This window comes from Doryrhamphus excisus, linkage group LG5 (assembly GCF_037039965.1).
Source record: "Doryrhamphus excisus strain RoL-2023G ecotype Guam linkage group LG5, RoL_Dexc_Guam_v1.1, whole genome shotgun sequence".
Taxonomy (NCBI): Eukaryota; Metazoa; Chordata; class Actinopteri; order Syngnathiformes; family Syngnathidae; genus Doryrhamphus; species Doryrhamphus excisus.
The window spans coordinates 21,432,822-21,459,687 of NC_136361.1; the positions used below are offsets into that span (position 1 = coordinate 21,432,822).

The following is a 26,866-nucleotide window of genomic DNA, read 5'->3' on the forward strand; positions in this document are numbered from 1 at the left end:
ATCAGGTTTACATTGTAGCTTAGCTTTCCACCAAATGCATGTTCTTGAGAGCGGTGGACTGCTAGGATCTGTAGCACTGTGATATGTGTGCCACGCAGTCTGTTCAATAGAGGCCTTTGCATTTTTAAACAGCATCAGTTACTTTATACTGTCATTGTTTTTGGCACTGTTTGCCTTCCTTAATCCTGGTAAGTGCATAGCTCACTGACTCACTGACAGTGGAGAGCTCTGTTTCTGTACGTGTGAAGATGTAGGGCATACATTATCTGTATAGATTCTATATACACTGCATCTTGACAGAAGGCTACGGATATCTAAGATAGTGGCGACTGTTCGGTGTGTCGCTCCTACTGCATATTTGCTTTCATTAATGTGTCTGTGTAACAGTGTGGGCAAGAATTGTGTAAGCACCCTTTTTGGGTACACAGTTTTCCATTGCATTAGTTAGATTTTGGTCTTGATATATGTAAACAATGCAAACAGGGTGAGGCTTTATATTTTGTAAGTGCTATGGTCTTGGTCTAGCATAGATATGGTAAAAAATGTTGGTATCCTATTAGTGAGGAAAGGAAAGTCACAATGTTTACTTCAATGCATTTTAACTGACAAAAAGATTAATAAAGTTGCTTCTGCAAATTTGTGAATGAAACCCGGACATTGTGTTTAAATTGTGGTCCAACAGAATCAAAATCAACCTGAAATCAACAAAATTAATAATACCAGTGTTTCCCATACATTTATTCATCCATGGCGGCCAACCACAAATACATTCGGACTGCCACAGAATACATTTGGTGCTATCCACCGCTTACTTGGTAATCAAATACGCAGCCCCAGCAGCCAAGATCCAGACATGCCATGAAAGGCAAGGTGTGGAGGTGTGCATAAAACCTCTGCAAGCACGCAGCGCAGCCAAATTAAATCTATCCCCACCACCACAAACACAAATATATTACAGTCCTGTAGGAAACACTTTAATATTTTGTTGCATAACCTTTTGAGCAAATCAACACAATTGCAGAAACAGAAGACTTCTGCATCTCAGGTGTGAGGATGCCTTCTCCGTACTGCAAGTTAACCTTCATCGGCCAGGTCCTCACCGTCTCCTCCAGAGTCAGCAACCTTAGATTTTAGTTGGATCCACAGCCAAATCAGGAAATATCAAACATTGCCCCCACTCTAAAATCGCTGCACTGGCTCCCGTCTCATCCTAGATTGAATATGCTCACCCAGTCGGGCACCAACTTACCTACAAGAATTACTCACTACTCCAGGTTCACCAGGCTCCATACCATGGTGATGGTATTATAAGTTACACACATACAGTCACAGTGCGTGTCTGCATATATGGGAATTTGTTGTAATACAGTGGAACCTTGGTTAGTGTCGTTAATTTGTTCCAGAAGTCCAACTGTAAACCCAAATATATTTTTCCCATAAGAAAAAATGTCAAGCCAAAACACATTTATATAGTTTTACAACTGCAGTCTGACATGTAGAAAACACTTTGAAATGCATATATTTCTATATAAATAATGAATGAAACAGACAAATGAACATTTAAGATTATTTTTACCTTTATTGAAGACATAATTCTTGACATATTTGTTGAATGAAATAGTGTTTTTCAACTCAAAAACCCAAATGGCACCAAAGAAAGTTCCAAGTGCCTGTATGTGCTAGGAGGTGTACTGCATAGAACAGCCTCTTCCTTATCGTTCCTATAATGGTAAGTAGACTCAAGAAGATATTTGGAATCTCATTTTCAAGACCATTCCAATATCCATGACAGTAAAACCCCCAAATGTGAAATTGTATCTCGATACACAACACAGGTTACCCATGAAATATTTTGCTGTATTTGCCTCATCTCGACTCGCTGTGTGTATTGGAGCAGCACCAGTAGAGGAAGAACACCTATTTTGTGGAGAGGTAATTGGGACATAGTAGCCTCTGATTGCCAGTATCTTTCACTTGGAGCGGCCTTGGCTCCGCTTGCACCAACACCCTGATTACAAATCGTCTTATTGATTTGATGTGTGCAAGATGTTTCCTAATAACTGTTCTCATGCCATCTGTTAATCTTTGTTGTGATTAAAGAAGTAATCCCAACGCCCATTATTCCCAGTGACAAGAATGGTATCTTGCAAATGCTTCACTCCTCCCTCACAGGCCAGGCATGGTTGAAAGGGGGCTCAAAGCGAAGCAACACCAAGGATATCAGTGATCTTTAAATGAAATTGAGAAATCAGCTACACCCCACACATAACAAGCGCAATTCAAAAAAGAGAGAGAATTACACCTCTCGCTAAAAATCCATTGCGCCGTATAATCACACAAAATGATTTTTCTTAAATATGATAATAAATCACAGGGTGGATCAATAGCCTGTGCACCAACTGCTATGCCCTGATAACGTATCAATCAATATTTAGTATTTAGATTTTAATTAATACCTCTGTGGGGCTTTCAGCCTGTTAACACTGAGTGAAATATAATCGGTGATAAAAATGGGCCAAAATAAAGAAACTGATAAAAGGCAGTGTAGTCCTGTTAGCATTCCTCGGTTGTTCCTCATATCTGTCATTGATCAGTCAATAGCTTAGGTGTGATTAAAGACCCTTTCAAAATCAAGCTCACTGTGTGTGTGTAGGGGTAGTGTGCATGTGTCTGTTTACATGGCAACACACTCATCGATCATGTGCGAGAAGGATTTGCTACACTTTAGAGGCAACTGTGTGCAGTGTAAAAGTCTGCTGGGTATGATGCAAATTTTCAAGATTCTTTTTAAATTCAGCAATAACATAATTTAACTCTTGACCGTGTTTATATTTTTATTCAATGTTGCCACTTGGCAGGCTGCTTTTCTCTGCTCTAAGCAGAGTAATCCTAATCTTCACACTTGTGTTTAGTTAAAGGTTGCTTGCCTGCACTGTTGCTTGGCTTTAGGGGGTTTATAGCTGATTCCCTCAACAGCACTGCACCATATTGTAAAGACCCACAATTAATTGGCCGCTGTGTAACTCTGACAGAAACACTTAGGCAGATAGTTCCAGAGTGATGCTTTTAAGTCAATGCGTTCTGAATATGCACGCAATGGCCCATCTGTAATCTTTTCTTAAGGTTTTAAACACGAGACAGCCAACTGTTTTCCAATTGGATTGGCTCTTGCCCATTTGTTTGGCTTTTTGCTTTATAAAGAGATTAACACTCAAAAATATTGAAACCGGTATTGTTAATTATATTTATTTTCAAAATGTATTTTTCAAATTAATTGGGCACCGATATTTTTTAGAACACATGGCCCAGGTTACAATTGAATCAAAGTGTCTGAAGGCTGTCTAATGTCTTACTCGGGTCAACAGGCTATTAGGCTACACGGGTTAACCCAGGTGGTGTTTCTTTTAAGCCGATCCTTGACACACATTGGGTGGTTGTGTTTGTGTTTTTCATCATTTTGCTGCTATCATGCGCTGGGCAGCACAGGAATTGCACCAAGGCCTGGTTAAGTGAAGTACAATGCAAATATAAGGCCTTCAGAGGATGTGTTCAAAAAGGTGACGCTGTATTATATTCTTCACTGGTCAGTAAGTGTTGGTAATGTTACTGTAATGTTTGGTGAGGCATACGAGCATCAGACTTGATTGCTAGAACAACAGGCTTTTATTGCAGGTTTGAAATATCAGGCACAATAATAATAACATCATAAGCATCACAATAATAACCATAATAAGAGCACTGGCCGTGATCTACTTCAAACTAAAACCCCCAACATCACTTCCTGTCCTCCACAAGTCCGGAACACACGACAGTTCCAACACCATATGTATCTCCATCTCGCAGACATGTCTGTCCCGAGGTGCATTCATGGACATCTGAACATCACATCTATTTCTTTATTCTTGTACATGCGATTTCAATAAAGTGTATATCCTTATTAGCAATTGTGTTCAGAAATCACCAACCAACCATTTTAAGTGATTTTTTCGAATTTCCTTAATGATGAATCAAATATTTTCATAGTTACAGCATAAAAAACACATTTTTTGACTAATAATAGGCTGTCATCAACCACAAAAGGGTTCCGACAACTCCAAACATCTACACAACAACATCATCCGGAGAAGTTCACAATCAATATTCATCTAATAATATGACAAAAATATAATACCTTTCTATATAAAATGTATAAACTCACTAGAGATTGTGGACGTAACTTTGCTTGTTGAACAGTTTTACTCTGATCAACCCAGGATGGATCACAGGACGGAACAATGTTGATGTGGGCCAGCTAGCTTGCCTTGTGAGGCAAATCTCAAGTCTGATTGGTTAAAGAAACAGCCCCATTGCCAATTGTGTGTATGTGTCATGGGCCAGCACTAGAAATTCTGAAGGCCTTGGGCAGAATACTGTAGACTAACATGGCAACACATAGAAGCTGACATGTGATTGGACAAAAACATATAAAATGCATATACAGTACTGGAAGCCGTGCAGCCAGGAGACACAGTATTAAATAATGGAATAAATAATGTATCTGTTTCCATAATTGATGGGTATATACGTTTATACAAATTGCACGAAAATGTTTCCCTCCATCACAGCACAGCCACCATATGCACTTGTCAGTGTGTGGCTCAGGCTCACACACCTCGACTCTGGACTGGAACTGCCAATCCAAATAATCCCCGAGGTGGACTAGGTGCCAAGAGGCCCTGTGTGGGGCTGGTATAGGGAGTGTTAGCTGAGTGGGTCAGCTGCTGCCAGCATTACTGTAATTAAATTAGTGTATGTGAGCTTCGGCACGCAATAGGTGAACACCTTCATCAAGAATATACAGTACACACCACAACAAAACGGAACAAACGGAAGAAGCATGGTAGCGTTCTTGTAATGCCATGTGGAAATTCGGAACGGATTTATGATGCATACAAACAAAAAAAAGTACTTTTAGTGCACAAGTGGGACAGTACTCACGTCACAGAAAGCCATCATCTTTCCGGCAATGCTCCAGTATCAGTCTGATAACATACAGTAGCTAGTTAGCTACAAGTGCATCTTGTGCGGCTGAGACGTCATTGTGCATCAACACAAGTTTGCTGGAGTTTGTAGGAGACTTACATACAGACTTATATACAGTAGCGTGAACATTTGACTCTCGTTTGTATCAATTTGTATGGACTTATTTCAGGAATGCATTATCCGTAATACTCGTTGTCAATGAGTAAGTATTAGTTACTGACATTAACATGTTATTTTTGACAGCCCTAATTTATCTGGGCATAAAAATGAAAGATAAACAGGCAGTGAAAAAAAGTATTTACTAAATTGCTTGCTAACGAAAATAACTTATTGTCGTATGTACACTGATGAACGTCACTAATCCCCGAGCGGCTAAGTCGTGCTATAGATGCAGCAGCATATCCTTGCTACCTAATATCTGTAGACCAGCAATTTGTTGGGGTAGTGAGTCGGCTCGGTTGCATTTTACCACGTAATACCAACCATTTTGCACTTGGAAACTATACAAATTTAAATGTTTTGGAGTAATGCAAAAGTTGTTGGAGGATGATGGACAGTTGGGGAGACAGGCTTGTTAGTTTTTGTAGGCGACTGGAAAATTTTTGATTGCTTTAATTTACTATATCCAGAATTGCAGCTCTCTCTGCCCTGCACTTTTATCAAGCCCTGTGAGCTCGTATTGATTTTTTTATTTTCTTCACAGGATAAGAAGACAGAGAGTTAGGGAGCGTTGGTGAATGGAGAACTTCCCTCAGATTGCTGCTATTCTCCAGCTTATTGCATCCTGTCGTTTGTAGTTTCAGATGATGTCCAGTATGCCACAGCTGCTCCAGCCAATAAACAAGGTGAATAACAATGGGAGGTGGGCAGGGATGAAGAGGGGGAGGCTGGATAACCACAACAACACGCGCACATAAAACTAAAGCGGTATTATTACATTTTACTTGTTGTCTCGTAGCAACATAACTATATACATGAGATTTAATGCTTAATAGTTTCATCTTCACATGTATCTGTTTTATTTTGACATTTTTCTATGCAAATCAACTCACAACTAACTCTAACATCATGGAGAAATACGTATAAAATGGTGCTTGCAATCTGAACCTGGGTGCATGTTTAATTACTTGCCATTTTTGCATCCCACAATATATTTTACTAAATTTGCCATGCTATAAAACTATTTCATTTCAAGGCAAAAGTCCCATTTTAACAATTTCGGATGCGCCACTACGTCCCGTGTCACCATTGTATGTGTGATCCCCTGAGCCAAATTAATTACTATCTTTACCCCAAGGAAATGCAATCAAAATTGTAATGGTTTGTTCCCGAAATGAAACGGGACAATGGTTTTGTCTCATTGCTTTTTGATAACGTGTATTAGACATGGTTTTGTATTGTATAACACCTTTTTATTCCTTTTATTCTATTCATTTTATGTTTTATTTGTATCTGTTATAATTTAGAATGGTTATGCATGTGTGTGTGTGTTTGTGTGGATACGTCTGATAAAAGCACGTCTTCCCAAAACTAATTAAAATTGAATAGCCAAGGAAATATTTCAGTGTATAACTATTTCAGGGTGAGGCTGTTTTGATGCTTTCTTTTAATAGCGAGCACCCTTTTATTTTAGTATTTTTTCAGTTATCTCTTTTCCTTTGGCAGCAATGAAGAGAATATACAAGTGCCTAAAATCATGTTACAGTTATTTTTTTAAACAAAATTGTAAAATTGAGAGGTTCAATAATTAAAAAAAAAAGATATCTTCACAATCTCAACCTCAAAGTTTTGCCATTTTTAGATTCAAAATTTATTTGTCAATACAAGCATATCCAATGTTCTAAATATGTAGTTGATGGAATGCTCTATTAGTAGTGGTCCACAATTTAAAAGGTCCAGTTCAGTTCAAATACATTTTGTAGTATTCTATTTATATCATTGTTTTTTTTTCACACTGAACTCGAATGAACTCGTTTCTTAGATGCATAAATCCCTGAACAAGGCATACTAAAGTTTCAGCTAATATATTATTTCTGAATAAAATACATTTTAAAAACATTTTTATACAAAGAACCGTATTAATATTAAAAGTAACAATTATTAATATATCAGCTTCAACACCTCTGCATAGCGCTTGGCCACTTTGGCTTGCATCGTGAGTCCCACCTCTACCTGAGCTCTAGTTAAATGTATTGAGGTCATAAGCCATTGCCATCTACCGGTCTGTTCTTGTCAGTATTTATCAGCAGTGAAATTCAACTGCATGCAAGTTGCACAGCCGTCCGCCAATTGGTGACGTCTGCTGCAAATTACCACAACCAAAGTAGTAGATTCTTTCTTTTTTGTCTAATACTGAACTTTTTCTGTTTTTTTTATTGACCTCGTGTATTGTCATGAGGAAAACGAGAAGAGCAATTCCACTATAGTGCAGAAAACCACATATATAAGAACGGTGTTGTGGCTGCAATCGCACTTTCACTTCCTATAGTCTGGACTTTGGAGTCTGCTTAGCCCTGTGACCTTACACACACACACACACACACACTCACACATGCAGACACATACACTGGTTTGAAACCAACAATTAATTTCAATGATATTAGGTTGGTGGGTAGGTAGATACTTTATATACTTTTATTTATTATTATGCAGTAAGTACTTAAATACACAGCCAAATTGAAAAAAAGCAAATCATCATTTTATTTTCTGAATCACAAAATCACAAATCTGACAATCAATCACAAAGAAAATCTTATGAAAAAAGGGCATAAATTCAACACTTTTACCACGGACTAGAACCTAAACGACAGGAAGACATTCAACACTGCTATTTGCTCAAATAATTCTTGACATTTCAGATTACAATATTACAGATATTTCAGTTAAAATTAAGTAGGTCAACTGTGAGAGAAGAAACATTGCAGTTCTTATACTATGGTGTCTATATGTCCTACAATACAGTACTAAATAGAGTCATGTTGTCAGTAGTTAATAGACTACACACAAACACACACATACTATATATAATCATCAGCATGTATCACTTGAGGCTCGTAGGATTTGTTTTCCTATTTGTGAACTCGAGGTGACTCACAAGGCCAACCCTCAATTTGCAAGTCCTTTGGCAGACTGGCTTCGTTGTAGCCCCTGGTAGAAGAAAGGAGCTTGTTCTTTTCCTGATGGCATCCCGTTGTAGACTTTCTTCATAACGGCTGGTGTCTACAGCGACTGAATGCTTCTTGCCCAGGTCTCACTTGTATACAGCAGAATGGGGATTATAATATAATATACATAATATTCTTGAAAAGAAAATGTACATACACAATTGTTGTTTGCAGTCTGGATGCAAAAAAATCTTTATATCACGTAGCTTAGCTGTCAGAAAGCTGGATTTGTTGAACACACAATAACCATTTTTACACGGTTGCCTGCAAGCAGAGAAGAGGAAATTGCCCAGGCTTAAGCTAGCGTTTAGTCATAAGGATATGGTCAATTTGGGACACTGCCAAAGCCATGCCCCTGAGTCATTCTACTGTATGTATGTTTTGTCAACCATTCCCAGAACAGCAGCTGAATCATACTGCAAAATAAATAATCCCCAATATGGAGTTTATGGTTTAGAGGAAACAAGTCCCCCAAGCACGTGTTTGTGGTACTCCACCACACAGAAACATGTCTTGAACTCATGTTGTCTCAACAATCCTGTTTGGTGTTATTGTTGTTAAAATTGGGCTGGATTTTTTTGGGATGACATTTTTATTTTAACTATGAGGAGTGACAGGCTCATGTGGTAAAGATGTGATTTCTTCACTTTGGAATCAATAAGTGCTGTGAGTCAACACAAAGACATAAAGTCCCTTAGCAGTGTTATTGATGCTCTATGGATCACATTATGATGTATACGTTAAGGAAGCTGGCCACAAGATTAAGAAGCCCTCAGAGATCAGTGGCTATTAATAAAGTGCTGCTTCTTCCCTCCCTAGCACAAACCATTTTAGTTTAACACACAGGTTTAACATTGAGAATTAGATTTACAAACCAATATTGGAAGAATTCAGTAAACCATAAGAGTCAAATGTCACAAATGTTGGACTCCAACAGAGGCCGCTCTGACAACCAAAATAGCATTCTTTCTGTAATCAAAACCCATTATTGTGAGGAAAACACATCCACTTTTCAATCCCTATTTATTTTATCGCTCTTTTTTCAGTTCTTCATAGTCAATTTCACCGTGCTTGTTTACTTCAAAAATGATAAACATCTCTTCCCACTTGCTGTACTTTCAGTTCCCACAATTGCTCTCTTTTTTCCCGTACGTTATAAGAAACACAATTATATGACTGGTATTCATTCTAACCACTTCCAGTTGACGTCAAATCTAAGCAGATCTCATAAAGTTTAATTCCCACCAAGCACATGAGGCCTGTATTAGCTCTCATTTGAATACATCGCCACTGTGGAGGAGAACAGAGGTGACTTGTCATTCAACTGACCCTTGAAGTGGCCGGATGAAGGACAGGGGGAAGGAGGGGGTGAAGGGTGGAAGGCGGACATGGGCCAAGGTCAAGAAAGCTAATTTGTTTCCTGCAGAGGCAGACCACACACCGGCCTTACAAGAGGGGCTTTAATGTTGTTCAAGGGGCATAACCTGGAGTTGGGTTCATCAGCTACTTGGTTCAGGGCGTCATGCAGGAGGAGAATCGTGTTTATTTGGGCTTCTTTTTGCAATTAGGACAATATAAAGGCACGCATATTTCGAAAAACAAAAACAAAGCCACACAAGCCATTGTCTGCAAACATGTCCTGGCTTAAATTGCCTGTGTAAAAAAGTTAACTCCGGGAGACAGTAGGGACCTGTTATTCACATTTTTGGACTATGCACACCTCAACTCGCACTGGATTCTACCCCATCAACCAACCACCAACTCTTAAGTCGTTAAGGTCTAACCTATTTCTTTCAGTTTCAGTTTCCATACATTACATTGGTCTGTGTTATGAAGAGCACTAATACTAATACTAATACTAATACTAATACTAATACTAATACTAATACTAATACTAATACTAATACTAATACTAATACTAATACTAATACTAATACCAGTGAAGGGTCTTTGCTCAGTGCTGCAAATATGCAACTTAGTGACAAAGCTGCAGACAGAAAGCTCATATTCTTTTTTCTTTTTTTTTTTTGCTAAAACTGCTATTTTCTGCCTTTTTGTATCAACTTTCTCACTACATAGCAGAAACTTCACTGGTTTTAGATCAGTCGTCCGTGGTTATATGTGTTAGATATATATGTGTTACCTGTATAATTTTGACTCATGAGTGATAAATATTTTTTTTAGTAATTTAATACCATTCCGAAAATAATATAATAGTTTCTGGTTTTTTTTTTTACTGTTATTTCTTACAGTTATTTTTATAACAATAAGAGCAGATATTTGCCACCTCAATGGCATGCATGATGACTGTGTGGATCCTGTAAATCATTTGTTAATCACTGTCTGCGTACACTGTAACCTTGAGTAAGGGAGCATCACCCGCCAGACAGGGAAATGTTTATGCAGAGCCCTTAACACTTGAACCTACTATCCATATTATATATTGTGTATTTTATAACCTCAAAGTTGTGACGATGAATACATCATTAATAGAGTTCAAGCGTCCAATTTATTTTCCCCAATTATCACCTGCAAGCTGTTTTCCATTAGTACTGTTAAAAATCTCTCTAATTAAGTAATTAAGTAAAGTGAAAACAGATTAGATGGCTTCTTTGAACAAAGGTCAGTGAAGGCACTCTGTCTTGACCCTCTGTTTGTTTGTTTGGATTGCACAAACAGACAGCGGCTGCCTCTTCATCTCACAATGCCACTTCACACGTATGTTTGCAGAGATGCCTTTTCTTACCCTTCATCTTCTTTCTACTTTATTCTTCACTAAGTGATCAACAGATAAATATGCGCTCACAAATATCGTATCTCTCCTCACTCGCTCTACAGGTGGGAAACAGGGAGCACGAGACTGAAGCCTTGTTTAGCTTTTTGCGGATATGATAATAAACCACAGGGAATGTCCGATTAAAGCTGAACTGCTGAAAGATAGGCATCAATCAGCGACCTTTCCAGAGAGGCTGCAAGGCATGCCATGGTTGTCAAGAAGGAGGAATATGGTGACTCATCCCTCTCTAATCTCCCTTTCCTGGCCAATTGATCGCACTTTCATATCCATTAGGCCGGCTTTGGAGCCGCTGTGATGAATGGCTGATTGCAGACATGCTTCTTTAAGGCCAGAGTGGACAAAAATAAAATCAAATAGATGACAAAACATTCTTTTCCTTGGATATGGCTATTTTGAAAAATCTAAGAAGAGAACAAATATAGCTTTCCATGCATCTACCAGTATTCACCAGTATTTCATCCCTTGCCACATCAAATAAAAAATATATTAATTAACACATAATGCTGTTTTCTGGTTGAATATGGCCTATTAGTAAAAGAAAAAAGTTGTACCAATGACATATTTTCTGCCCAAATGAAGCATAAAAATGACTCAATTAACTAAAACACAAATTTAGGCATTAAACGGTCCCTGACCTGATTTATCAAATTTGCTTAAATATGTTATAAGGTACATTGTTTGTAATTATGTTCTAAGTTTTTCAGCAAAGCAACAGTAAATAAAAAAATGACATTTATAGTTTTGGTGCCAGCCATAAAGGGCTAGCTCTTGCAGTTCAGCCTCAAGTGATGATGTCAGGGTCACACGCAAACATAGCGGTGAAAATTTGAGCGATGTGTCGATAGTTTTCGAGGAGGAAGAAACATTTGGAGATGAAATAGAGAATTTGCAACACATGGACTTAAGACTTAAGATATGGAGATGAAGATTGGCCGCCTTTAACACAAAATGGTAAGTGCAAATGACAAGCCATGACTTCCTCCCTTGTGCCACCCTTCTTCAGGGGTTTTTTTCTGTCTACTGGCAGATTAGCATCCTTTTTCAAGATGCATTTATCCCGTTTTTTCTAACGAAATGTTTTTTTAAAAGGTCTTCCTTTGAAGCAGTAATCAGTGAAATGATCACTGAAAAGAAAATAACTGGGCAGGAATGGCGTACATCTGTCTCTCCTTTGCATCTGCTACGTCCATTGAACCTTAAACCTTAATATTTTGGAAAATACACTCACAGTATCACTTGGATACCGTGAACATCCAGCAGCAACACAACATTTGGCTACTATTTTGATTAAAAATACACTGAATCAAATCCTCCAGAAGTGTTTGTTTACTCTGTTTTAGTTGAGCTCTATAAAGGTGACTATATTGGTGTTATTTCATCTCCAAAGGGCGCTAATAATGTTTAAACACATATTTAGAACATTGTAAACTGGTTTTCAATATTCTAAATATGAAAATATTCCATTTATTATGATGGAAACCTACTTGGCTGAAACAAGGGATTACTGTATATCATATTAAACTGTCAGCATTCATAATGTTATGTTTTGTACATGTTTAATACAGTCCGTCTATTCATCTATCCATTGTGAGGTGTAGCCTATCCCAGCTGATTGCGGGTGAGAGGCACGAGACTTGGTTGTCACTTAATCGCAGGACACATATACGTATATGTATACCACTCACTCTGACATTATCATCTATAGAAAAAGTTGCTGCTGGTTCAATTTGTACAGTACATATAAATGAATAGATAGGATCATTTTCTCAATAGTGTTTTTCAAATCTGTGAATCGATGAATCTGCAGCACATTGTTCACTCTTTTAGACCAGAGCTAAGCGTCATCTTTACGTATTTAAACGTATAGACACATTTCCGACAACTACATAACACTCCCTTGAGATTTCCCACCGTGGTACTCAGCAGGATTCTTATTGGTTCGCTGTTGTATGATTATTACCAACACATTCTTTCAGCTTGAGTGGCCACTACCACACCTCTTTGAAAGAAAAAGAAAAAAATGTGCGTCACGCATGAGAAGAAGCTGACAAAAGGAGCCAGACAGGAAGGAGAGAAACGACAGAATTTAATAAAGTTCAACAAGGCAGAAAGGATTGGACTAGCGGTGAATAGAAACTCTGCTTTTTGCTCCTTTACAACTTCTGCCTACTTTTACATTTGTGTCCCTTTATTTGCATCTGCGTTCTTAGGCAGTGGAATCACTTGACACCGAGAGAGATGCTCATTTTGTTTTTTTATGTGAATGTTGACCAAGGATGGCCACCATCTGTGCAAACTGTCAGACATTCCTGTTTCTCCGCTCATAAATATCTGACATATTTCACCTCATCCCTTCTCTGTTTTTGTCTTTTACGCTCAAATTGACACAAACAGAAGTGATGTACTGTATCACTTTCTGCAAACACTGACTTGAGTCTAAAAGGATCTGCACCCGCTCGTACCGTTCAATGTGGCATCTGGGGTTTTTCTGTTTTTCGTATTCCTCGTAAACCTCGTCTGTCTTCCCGTAAATTCAGCCTCCATTTATCTCATGTTAGATATATCACCAAAAAGCTTTCCACTGAGCTCAAACACAAAAGAGGCCACAGTGAAAAAAGGTTTAGATGATGTTGTTTTCAGTGATCATGGATGTGTATGCCATAAAAACAAAAGAGTTTGCGGAATGTTGTCAATAAGCCATCATTTGTACCGCTAACAAAAAGTTAATGATTCCCCGGCAGTTATATATTTATGAATAGACAAGTGTCTCCTTCAGCCCAGTGGGAGTGCCCATTAAAACAGAGAATGAACACAATAATTGTGATTTTCAGATAAAATCCACTTTAGAATGGGATTCCAACCGAGGAATTGTTGAAAAAGCTGTAATTTTCCGCTAAAACGTGACACACACTCAGCACACAGGAGCGCTTGCTAATCAACCCAAGTGTGTGTGCGGTCTATTTTGATGTCTAAATTAAATGATTGCCATTGAATTTAGTGAGCCGCGTTCTTTGTAAAACTTTGTTGTAATAGAGTTTGTCTAAGCGAGGCACTTGATTGAATTTCTAGCTGCTCCATTGGAACCTTCTTATTTGGTGCTGTAAATATTAACTATATTGAACGTATGAATGATGGTCACACTTTAAATGCTTTTACTGTTATTGTTTCTAAATCGTTCATTCATTTTGGACTGCTGGTTTTCATGGCATCATCATGGCAAACTGAAAGCTATCCAAACTGAATTTTGGGAAAGAGGCGGGGCCACACACACACACACACACACACATATATTCAGTCTAAATTTGGTAAGCGGACTCTACCTGACACATACACTAACAAAATTAATTTTTCCCATAAGAAATAATGTAAATCCAATTAATTTGTTCCAAAATGCAGAAAACAATTCAAATGCATCTAAATATAGTAATCCCTCATTTATCGTGATTAATTGGTGCCAGGCATGACTGTGATAAGTGAATTTTTTGGGAAGTAGGATTCCTTATTTTCATAGATGAAGCATAGAAAACCTGCTTACAACCTTCAATTTAAAAAAAAAAAAGCATTTGAGCCCTCCAGACATGAACTAACAACCCTATAGTCACCTTTACTCTCATTTTATACAATGGAGTAGACTTGTGAGTGACAGCCAAAAAGTGTTGTTGCGTGTTCAGGTCGGAGTTTCAACTTGCAATGGGTTACGACCGCAACGATAGCGTTTTATTTGGGATTATTGTGCTTGTTGTGTGCTTCACCAAACATTAGAGTAAAATTAGACACCTAATGACTAGTGTATAATACTATGACAAACTTGTCTAATGCCTTATATTTTTATTTTGGTAATTATTCACATTTTTAGACTTAAGAATGCTTAATTTAGACAAAAATATGTAACATTTGCTTACCGTATTTTACACACTATAAGGGGAAAAAAATCATTATAATGATTATATATAATCATTATAATCCAGTGCATTAAGTAATACGTACAGCACGTACGCTGACAACGATAAACCATTAGTGGAGAGTTATGTCCTTTTTTTGGAGATCAAAAAGACATGTAAATCAAAAAGACATATACATATGTTGTTGGGATAGGCTGTTTGGGTTAATAAAAATACATAACAATGTTTTTGGTATTAAATGACTTAATCAGACATGCTTAAAACACTTTTTTTTTATCAAGTGTACAGTGGATCTCTGGATGTGTGATTTACAAATCAATACAAAAAAGTGCTGTCACTCCCCATGCTAACCAAGGTGATTTTTGAAATCATATTTTAACTTTACGTCTTGATTTCCTTCACTCCTCCTCCCTCCCGCTGGTAAACTTCTGCACTAAGTCTATATTTATCATCTGTTTCTCAGCAGTGTTATTGACAAAATCAGTTTGAGGCAGCAAACATCAGGTAGCTGACTCAGTCGAGGCTTCAACAACAAACATAACAGCAGTTCTGCACAGTGGGTGAGTTCCTCTTTACTCATTTTGTTTTGCTTTCGACTCTATATTTCTATTCTCACTTTTGCTTTATGTACTTCTAAAAAAAAGGTCTTTATAGTGTGTATATAAATATCCTCACATTTTCCAGAAAGCATGCATTATTTTTGGCTCATTGAGTTTATGACCACCACATAATGCATCTTTGATTTTGTGTTTAAATTGAATGAATAAATGTATTTATTTATTTATTGTGTTTAAATGTGTTTTCTCCATGATATAATTATACAAGTTTGTGTTTAAAAATATGAGGTATTACCCAAATAATTTCATTTTAGGCTTCCTGAAACATATTGATTGCATTGGAAAGTTAAGCTGTCTTACGTTCGTACATTACGTACATTGGTTACGTACATTGGTTTCACTCTTTGCTTTTTAGTTTATTTTGTTTTAATATTGTTTTTTCCTCCGGTTTAAGCTGTAAAAAGGAAGGCGTTGGGCTTAAGTACTATGTTTATGTCAGTGCCTGAATCCTCTAAATGGCATGGCAAACTGCCCCGGTTACCATGGCTATGTGAGGGTTCAGAAGCACATTAATCACAAGGATTTAGGTTACTCTCTGCTCTTTTATTTTTCAAAAAGACACTGAATCTCCCAGGCATCCTTTATGAAGCTGATTTATGATGTTTAATATCTTTGTGTGTAGATCACGGGCAGTTCCTGTGAAAGGTAACAGTTTATGAGGGAGGCGAGAGCGCAGAGTATTTGTCAGCAGACTTTATGTGTTTGTGTTGAGTGAATGCTTTTGGAAGAAAACACCAGTTAGTCAGTGTAAAGAAGAATGCAAACGTACCACAGTGGCGCTACAACACTCTGGTGGCATTTTCGCATTGCTTAGGATGTTTCCAAAGTTCCACTTTGCAATAAGTTTATTGCTAAGTCAATCACTGACTATTTAAGTATCACGGTATATGCAGTATCTTATACATGAATGCAATATTGCCACAACTTTAACATTCTTGAGCAGGGGTGTCCAAAGTGCGGCCCTTGGCCGTTTTTGTTATTGGCTCATAAATAGAATTGAGCAAGAAAAGTAAAAAAATAATTAATTAAATCGCAGCAAAAATGGAAAAATCTGGCCTCTATGACTTTATCTCCATGGCCTCTAACATGTCTAACATGTTTCTCTGATGTATCCGTTCCTGATCCTATCCATCCTGGTCACTCCCAATGAGAACCTCAGCATCCTGCTACCTCCAGTTCTGCTTCCTAACAACAGTGCTGGTCTCATCACAATGTTGTTTACCTTTCCTTTCATGTTAGCTGAAACTCATCTGAAGTCTTTTGAAGTCTTAATATAATAAAAACAAAAGTTTAATTTTTTTTAACATTAGGATGGGGGAAATCTGGGATGCAGCTTTTTCTTTTTAGGTTTTGTAATTTTGAACTTTTTACATATCTATACAAACTACCAAAGTAGTGCTTGCATTCTTTAATTTTTCAGTATGTTGCCTTGCTGGGAAGATTTTGGACACCCCCTTGTTTGGTAGTTGATGATAATACTGGGATAAAGTAGGTATTGTTTTCCTCTTTGTTATTGATCAGTCCCAGCAGATTAATGATGGTGTGACAGAGTGATATTACGTTCTGGGAAACAGTTTGATGGCAGTAAATCAGTGGTAATTCCGCTTTACTAAACAATAACCTGCTGTTTAGCCATCAGTTTGCATGAGGTTTTATCCACCAGAGAACAGTTAAGATGCAATGCCATGTGTATTTTGAGAATAAGTCGACATTTCCTACAGATTTCTAATGCTTAAATGTCATGATTCAATTCTGGGCTTTGCTGCATGAGGAAGGAAAAAACACACACAAAAAACAAGCACTTAGTGGCCTCGAAAAGACAGCTATGTGAGTGCACTCGAGCTAATTCTGTGGAGTGAGTACGTGTGTGCACTTGTGTATTCTTATGTGGGCCTTGGCAGACTGCAAGATGTTATGACCCTAATCCAAGTTTTCATCTGCCATTTTCAACTCCACATAAAAACAGTATTCATATACAGATTTGACGTTAAATGACTGAGGCGTATGGATTAAATAAAATATACGTAATACAGTGGAACACCAGCAAGAACATAACCTTTGTGTTTGCATATGAATTCAGAGACCTTTGTCCACCGGTGCTTCTCCAATGCTACATAACGATCTTAAGGACTCTTTGAATGACACAAAGTAACAATATGCTGTAGTTACATGTGCATGCCATTGTATTTTGAAGCTGTTATCGCAATATTAAACTGAATATTTTTATTGCAATATCATTACCTTGAGGTCTCTTTTAATGTAGTCAAGGTGTTGAACCTATCACACTAACCGGGCTGCCGTTCCCGCAGTAGACAAACACATTACAATTTAAAGATTGTAATCTTTAGTGTTGCCCGTGGTGATAGCAAATCAACATTCCATGGGTCAACAGGCTTCTGTCACTAAGTGGAAAATATTTAACCCCTCTGTTTGATCTCCATAATAGGAGCCATGTTTCCTCCAGCAGCATTTCCACAGCCTCTCCTTTCTTGCTCGAGCGAGCTGGCAGGCAGCAGCTCTACAGCGTGTCCTCTTCCGATGCGATCAGGCCTGCAGTACTTGTCATCTCCCTTGCGGCAGCTTAGATTCTCCAATTTTTGGGTTAATTAATCAAAAATGATTTCTTTTCTCATTAGCCATGCAGCTGGTTTGCAATCTGCAAAATCAATGTTTTACAGATGTTTCCCTTGGTTTTGTTTTTCAAGCATGCGTTGATTTTTATTGGGTATAGATTTAAGAGGCTGCTGAGGGATTCTGAGTTAACGTAGCCACACACAAAGACACACATACACATACACACAGCCACAGACAAAGTAAATGTGTGTTTTATATAGTAACATACTGAAATGCAAAAACAACAGACAACCTCTTCTGCTGACGGTTGATGTACAATGTTCTACCAACAGATAGGGATTGCAGTCCAGTCTTTTTGTCTCTCGGTTTTTCCTTGCCTTTATTGGCCTGATTGTTGATGAAGCCAGGGGGTTGAGCCACACACATTTTCTCTCTGGGTAGCACCCTTTAATCTCGTAACAGCTTCTGGTTCTAGTTCCTGTTGGTTGTAAACAAATGTAATGTTGCATTTCCTGCAGTCTAGACATAACAGCCAACCTGGTAGAACCAGAGAAGCGAACATGTGCAGCGGCTGGCATACATGGGCATCAAATCAAGTATTAAGGCAGTGCTTGTCAATTATTTTCTGTCATGCCCCCACTGGGGGACAGAATTTTTTTTTCCATTATCCACCCTTTCCTGATTAGAAAACACTATTAAGAAAATTATATTACTTATTTATTTACCTGGACTAACTTAAAACTGAAACCAGCAATATGCAACAAAATGAAGAGCGGCAAAGGATACAAGCATGTTCAAGAGTTCGACAAATTCATAATTGCTGGCAGGTCCGCGCTAATATTGAAAGTCCTCCCTACCTCTTACAGTTCACTACCCCAGGCCAGGGGGCCCTCCACACTATTTGAGAAATATTGTATTGGGAAACACGCGTGGTGTGCGATACCGCTAGATTTGGTATCGATCCGACCAATATCACCAATATCAATGTCGATACCCATGCTTTTTAAAAATTAAGGTGGATGCATCATCAATATGAATTTTTATGGCTTTTTTGTGATTTGCCCTCTTGATTATTACACAGTTAACATTCCGGAAAAAATTTATGTCTATATGTGCCCTGTAATTGGCTGGTGACCAGTCAAAAGTGTAGCCTGCCTCTGACAAAGTCAGCTGGCATAGGCTCCAGCATACCCCACGACCCTAGTGAGGATAAGCGGCATGGAAAATAGATGGATGTGTCTGTTATTGTATTTACTACTCCTATTAGTATATGGACAGTTTTGTATACTAATAAAGATGTTGTCCCGTCTGCGTACCTGTTTCCTGTTTCTAGCAACAAGACATGCTGAAGGAAAGCAGTTACGCGGCTGTAGGGGGGCATTACTGTAAATTGATCTTCGGTTCATAATAATACAACAGCAGCAATATGTTTTAACAAGGATACAAAAATGCTACAACCAAATGGAGCCAGTACAAGGCACGGTCAGAGAAGTGAAATATGTGTCACTTAATAATTTATTGCGTCCCACTTTGTAGGTTTATCGTTAAAATTACAATGAATTGTGAACTTTGTAAGTGTAAACAAGATAGAAATGTGAGAAAATGTTCAAAAGGAAAATGTATGGGGTTTTGCAACCTTAAAACATCTATATAATTGTACAAAAGTACAGTTCCCTCGCAATGAAGATGAGGGAACACTGTACGTTGTACGCTGTATGTTGGAAGCTATTTTTGTAGCGTTTGTTTCTTAAAGAATACATTCTTCTACGTAAAGAAATTGTGGTCATATTTTGGTGCATGTCTATAGAGTGCATTTATTCTTGTGCAGTTGCCACCCGGTGTTCTGCTCAAGTACACAGGAAAAGGAAGAGGAAGCAGAGGAGCAAAGGAGTCCAAACAGAAATTATTATTGATTTAATCACATAATCAGCTGCAAACACTTGAGGCCAAGATAGCAAATCCATAATAGCCTCCCCGCATAACCACCCTTATAAATTTGCCATCAAAGCCCTCCGTGCACATACAGCAAACAGAGGAACCAGGGGTCACCTTCAGTTGCCAGCAAAATATTGACAGTCCTAATGCTTCTATATGTATTTGAGTTAAGCGTTATCAATCACTGATAAGAGCCTCATGCTTATAGAGCATAACTACTATGGCAAACGGATTACAGCATCCTCTTTTCTTTAATCATCTGCACATACCTTCACAGACAAAGGAAGAGGATGGTAAAATCAATGTTGTCGCAGCCAAACATTTCCTACAGATGTTAGCTTGCAGTGTCTTGAAATGAGATACATGAATAAACACCTATGACACATGAAGACTGTCGGAGCCCGTAGAAAGATGTGCAATTATATTTACAGTAACACATAGTACCTGGTAGGGATTTTCTTCCAAGTATTTCGTCAGTTCTAGACAGCAAGGGGCATTTGGAAGTAGACGATGCAAATATTTTTGTTTTTATGTTATTTTTTAGGCTATTAGTTTATTTGAAATAAGGATATTGTGATATTTTATGAAAATGCATTGCTCAGACAGATTTCTGAATAATACTACTGCATATACTAACCCTCAGTTTATTAACAGTATGATTTGCTTGATAATTATGAAGATTATCACCCATATCATATGTTTAACTCCTGATGAGAAAATTTGCAACAATGACACGGATTCAGATTTTAAGACTCCCCCAACATCCTTCTCTGCAGTCATCTATCTAGTCGGTTGCCTATCCTTGGCCATCTAGCCTGCGGCTATGGAAGCCTAATTGTTTACCAAAGGGTTGCGGCTCATTTGCTCCTGGAGATTGGGCCTAATTAACACTAACTTGTCTGAACACAGAGAAGCGCTGTCCACTCCGCTTTAATCTAATCTGTACTCTCTCAAAAATAATGAGATCATTTACACCTCATTAACGGGCATTGTAATGTCTCTGCATTAATCATAATGATTGCTTATCATTTCACTTTGCAATATTATCTCCTCTAATGAAACTGTTCACACAACTGCCAAGTGGGCCTTAATTGGTCGTGTAAAATCACAGCGCACCCGGCAGATTGTCGCTACGTGTGAAGTTCTAATTTGCATGGACAGGAGGGGGAAATACGGTGGCGGGTGAAAAGGGGGGCTTAGTGAGTGGCATCAAATGAGGAAATGAGAGGCTTGCACTTTCACACAAATCTGTACATGTTCACAATCTAGAAGGTGTTGCAATGGGGTTCTTGGTAATGGGAACGGTGTATGCTATTTGGTGCAAAAGAACCATAGTTGATCAATGACACACTTCTCTTTTCTGTAGGGTCTCCGCCTCCCTGATTATAGATGTCACATGGCCTCCAATTCCAGCCTTGGCGTACCACACTGAGACCCTGGTAAGAACTGAGAAAATATCCACCCAAAAATCCAGTTCTTGAACTCCAAACTCATCTGCGCTACTGTATTTTCACTCATGTGGTCATCCCTGCAGGTCCGCCTCTCAGGGGTGTAATAAACAGCTTAAACCAGTCTACCAGCCATCTCCAATGTGTGGGTTACCAAAGAGGCCATGCTTGACTGAAAGGTGGGGATCAGTGAAGCTCTTCTGTGCCTTGGCTCCCCTGGCTTAAGGAGGGCTTAGGTGTGGATGTCATTTGCTTTTTCTTCCTGGTCAGAGTGGCTCGATGATAATTGTGGGGTGTAGTGACTTTAGCTTCTGTTGCCATGGGGAAAAAGTTTGCCTAAATTGAAATCTTAGTAGCGTGTCTGAGAATCGGGACGACTTCCGCTCCATGAAGCAGTCATAAGACACAGCATGGAGAAGAATTTTGACTTTTGACGCATTTCATCATCCACTGTGTAGTGTCTGCGTTGAACCTGAGTCCTTTCCTCTTAATTTTATTCCATTTCACTGTTCAGTGGACCAACCTTGGTGGAAGCCACACTTTCAGCAATGAGGTCAATTTTAAAATTCAACCTGCATTCAGATGAATTCACTTATATCTGATTCAATGTCAAAGAGCTGGCACTGATAAGTAAAACCTTTAACAGGTGAATTAAGAAGAAACGATCGTTATGTATTTCTAGATAATGTCAAGAACCGAATCCAAGGGATATTGGTTTTGTAATAAACAAGACAAAAAGCCATTTCACATCCTCTGCAGTTTATGAAAGGTCCCGGTTAACATCCGTCGTGGGCTTGGAATCAAACGCCTGCACTGGCATCGCCACGTGCTGATATGATTTACCGGTATTCTCTCCCTCAGGACCTTTCAAATGAACAGAAATGTATGCTCAGCTGCCCTGTACATGTAACCTCTGTGTTCTCTGCGGACCGCTGTGCTGTAATATGATAAGTGTCTTGTCAATAGCTTGTATGATATGCTAATCATACTAAAACACCGTGCCTCAGGCGGTCCCCTTGTTTATTTATGAAGGCTTGACCTGAGGGAGAAGAATAATCGGCTTTTCTCTGAACTCTGTAACCCTGGGAGCCAAGGGAACTGCCAATCACACACATCTGAGTCCTATAATTCCCCCACCTCTTTTTCTCGCTTTTTCTGCTCCGCCTTGAATGAAATGGCAGATTTATGCAAACAGTGCCGCATGTGCATTTTTCCTGTCCGGTTCATGTCAAATCACTGCGGTAAGTATAAAGTGGGTCTGACATAAACAAGTTATCTATAGCCTGTCAAATTGTTTCTGTCACAATTTAAATGTAACACGTCATGATAAATGCAAACCAAATTAAAATGAAGTCCAGTGGAGAACCTTGGGTTTTTTAACAAAATAATTACAATTAGAATAATCAACAAGAACGCTGGCATATGTGTTGATCTGAGGCAGGGGATCACAATAGGTGGCCCGCGGGCCACATTTGTCCTGCCTTGGCTTTTCATTTGACTTCCAAACATTATCATAACAATGTAAACCATTTAGCCTAGTTTCATCTAGTTCTTTCTCCACTCTGCAGGGGGCAACAGTGAGGAGTATGCATCGCAGGCTCATGTTTAAAGGGGAGCTATTATGCATTTTCCACTTTTCTGATCTATAAATATTGTTGGATGTTGTATCCTTGTGTTAAACAATGCTAAAGTCTCAGATAATGAGGTTTGCACATTTGAAAGTGAGCCCTGAAAGTGATAGCCCTGAATGCGTGCTTTCAGAGAGTTTTTTGTGAAGATGGGTGAAGCTGGTAAAACTATTGATGAAATCTGATGCCTTTCCTGGTCATGTTGAAGAGGAGAGAGTACCTTATTATCAACTCTTATGCTAACAAAATTACAAAGTGAGGTTCGGCAGTACTCCCGAAGTCCTCGAGAGCGCTTGGGAGTGTGACCAATCAAAGCAGAGTGAGCGTGCCCGGAGATGGACCATGGGTGGAGTAAATTAAAACACAGTTTTGGAAATCACAGCTGGAATAGGTACACATTCTGGAAAATCTAGAATGTGCGGACTATCGTGTGTAATGGCTCTATAGGAGTCGTCAAGTCAAGTTTATTTATATAGCCCTTAATGGCAAATGAGCCTCAAAGGCCTTAAAGTCAAGTCAATAAATGAGCATAAACTGAAGATACTGAACCCCCAGTTTCTCCTGATGCTACGCCATCAGTAGGTAAATGTGCTAGCGCGATTAAATGATGTAAACGTGGCGGAACTTTTTAATCATAATTTATATCATGTTATAATGAGCAATGAGGGCTCAGGTTCAAAGACATATAATTTAAGGTTAAAGTATTTGTTTTTAGTGTATTTTCCAGCATACTTTCCAGCAAATTGTACATCCAAATTAATACTTGATGTTTTCCACTTCATGTTTTTCTTCCTGTTTATTCACGCATATAGTATGCTTTATAAAGCCGCATTATTTATGTCATGTTCGTGTCCCTGAATGCATCTCATGTTCTTGTAATGAGAATGAGGGGGTGTTATTCTAGGATGAACATACTAGAGACATGTGAGTTGTACATGGATACAGTATGTGGTGTTGGAATTGTACTGCTGTTGATGTGTTCAGGTCAGCATTAAGTTATAAAGGATCGTTGTGTGACGGTATGGGACGCGGTCTACTGTCATAACGGAGAGGCAGGCTTGCTCTGATGCTCATGCATTAAATACACTAAAAATGTAATGTAATTAATGAAACAAATTAATTACAGCTGTTAATTTTTGACACCCAAATACACAAACACACACATATATATTCCTAACATTTCAAAAAGTGTAAGTCTGAGTTAAAGTGTGACATAAAAAGTCCAGGCTCAGGCTTTGCATCTGTGAGCTCAGAAACAAAGGTTTGTTTGTGTGCCTCAATCACTCTTGTTCATGAAAGCAGACACTTACTTGAAAAAAGTCTTTCTCTTTTTTTTCAGGGAAACACTCTAAACCAACATCCTGGGTATAAATTTGCAAAACGCAATACAGGCCTGATTGTGTGTCGAGTGGATGTGGGGTGCATACGAATAGACCCTGTGCCCCTTCCTCTCTTCTGCTCTTCTGTTACATAGTACCCCCACCCCCCACCCCCACCGGTTGCTAATACGGCCAAGTAAGTAATGTACAGAAAGGCTCTCCGCTACTTCATTGTTTTCCTTGTGACAGTACTAAACTCTGATCTTGCATTATTGCACCCAATGTAGGAAAAAGTATCTAATTTTTGAAGCAGTGTATCCCGAGAGTTAATTTGATTTATCATCATATGTTCTGGGTTTGCAAAACGTATTCTAATGACGCAGTTCCTTTTGTAATCAATTATTTTTGTTCTGACCTTAATTCTGCTGACCTCACTTCTCATTTTGGCATTTGCAAATGGCATAGTTACTTGTGCACCACAGTCTGCAGCATCAGACTGATTCTCAGAGAGAATGTGAATAGCTGGGAATAAGTGAAGTCTTGGCACTGACACCAGGTCAGCTTGAAGCCCTCTCACAGCCCAGCCTTCAGCACCAGGTGTTCCCTGCATTCAGATGATACTCTTATTCATAGACTGCCTCCACTGAAGTATTAAAACAAAAAATTTGCAAGTGAATGCTGATATAATCCTGGAAATATATGTCTCCATTAAAAAGTAGCCCATTTAAAAGAACAAGGTGGTCTTTGTGTGAGCCTTTATGTATATTTATCAAGGCGCTAAAAGGGAACCAGCAGAGGCGGGCTAAGGGGTAGGGGATAGGGGGTAGCAGGGCAGACTTTCCAACTGTTTACATGTTAATTTCAAACTTAACAGCCCTTGTCCTGGAACTATTTATACACCAAATGCAAATGGATTTTTTCTCCTTTTGTTACTGCATTTTCTTGACTTGACTGTTGAGGAAAAATGCTAATGTCAATGGATGGAAAGTTTTGAGAACTCCTGGATTTCAGTGGTTGGGCGAACATATTTTGTGCCTCTTATGCAGTCCACACCACTGAATACAGCAGTTGAAATGTCACTTTCTCATTTAAGATCCTCCCCATGGAGAGCTTGTTTAGTATATAAATAATTATTGGTTCAAGCAGACCACAGTGGGTGGAGACAAATCACATTTTCATTGTGCCCAAGAAGCAACAAAAAAATGCACCTGCCAAAAAAAATAAAATAAAAAAAAATATATTATTTTGTAGATTAAATTAATAAATTGTGTAGACATATACATATATATAAATTACATATAAAATTCTATAATAATAAAATTAATTATATACAAATTAATTTGTCTTTGATTACCTTGATAATTTTGACTTTTGATCATTAAATAAATCCCTACATTTTATGGGAGCTCAGTTATATATTTAGTACTGTCAAGAAACATTTCTTATCTAGCATTTCTTCAGTACATTTTTACATCCACTATTAATTTGTATTAATATTAATACAGTGGTAACTCGTTTTCATTGCTAATGTCTTCCAATACATGAGAAAAAACTGAAACATACAAATCAAAGTTTGATTGTAACATATTTATCCTTATATTTGTCCTAAGATAGATATACCATCTTGGGTCTATCCTTGTAACAAATTAAACTAAAAAAAAATCATCATATTTACATGTACATTTACACTATAAGAAATACCATCGGTTTTCCAACAGTGGTTTATGTCACCGATACAGTTTCCTGGTTGTTCCAGATTTCCTGCATTGGAAATGCATTAATAGCAATTGCAGCTGTGCCGAGGAGAGTAGATCAAAATTCCCACAGCAGGATAGTGTAGGCAAATGGCAATGGCTGTTTCAGCGACGTAAATAGGGTGACATCAACGTGACACAGTGTGACCCACAGTGGAGGAAAACTACATGTCACAGTGCTGCATACTAACATTAAAGAAACAGCTTTAAACACACAAGGTTTTGTTTTCCCAATTGCATTCTTGATGTCTCCCAAAAGGGACAATTTTGTTGACTGACGCTCTTCTTAGTTGTTCAAAACCTTTCATGTGAGAATCTATGGAAATGTTTTGGTATGTTGACCATAAGGAAAACGGCACTGTGTGTACATAAGAATAGGTAACGACAGACAAGGCCCAAGTGGGTTTTTGTCTAGATAATACTTGGTTCATTCTGTTTAGCTTTTGCCAATATTCTTAATGATTTGGGCAGATAAACAAACAACATTACTTTCGAATGATCTAACTCAAGGGCTTGTTATCTCCGTGTCAATTTGCGATGAAACATCTTTTCAGTAAAAGTGCATATTTTTCCACTTCTTCCACTCTTGATATGTTTTGAGACAAAGGAGAACACAAGGTCTCTTGAAGTGAATAGTGCACCAACTAATTGTACCATTATTGTGGTATGTTCAAATGTATAAACCCCAGTGCAATACTCTCATGTT

The 26,866-nt window shown here is 38.3% G+C and overlaps 1 long non-coding RNA gene across 2 annotated transcripts in view; it reads left to right on the plus strand.

Annotated features, from left to right (window-relative positions):
- Window positions 1–26,866, plus strand: part of LOC131105069 (uncharacterized) — a 49,245-nt gene that overhangs the window by 3,110 nt on the left and 19,269 nt on the right. Inside the window, exons 2-5 of one of the 2 annotated variants that reach the window (XR_013627353.1) lie at window positions 5,726–5,867; window positions 15,349–15,445; window positions 21,378–21,450; window positions 21,546–21,638. This is a non-coding gene — a long non-coding RNA (uncharacterized LOC131105069). Of the gene's footprint in view, window positions 1–5,725; window positions 5,868–15,348; window positions 15,446–21,377; window positions 21,451–21,545; window positions 22,953–26,866 lie in introns of those variants that run through there. The other variant, XR_013627352.1, reaches the window with a different exon arrangement.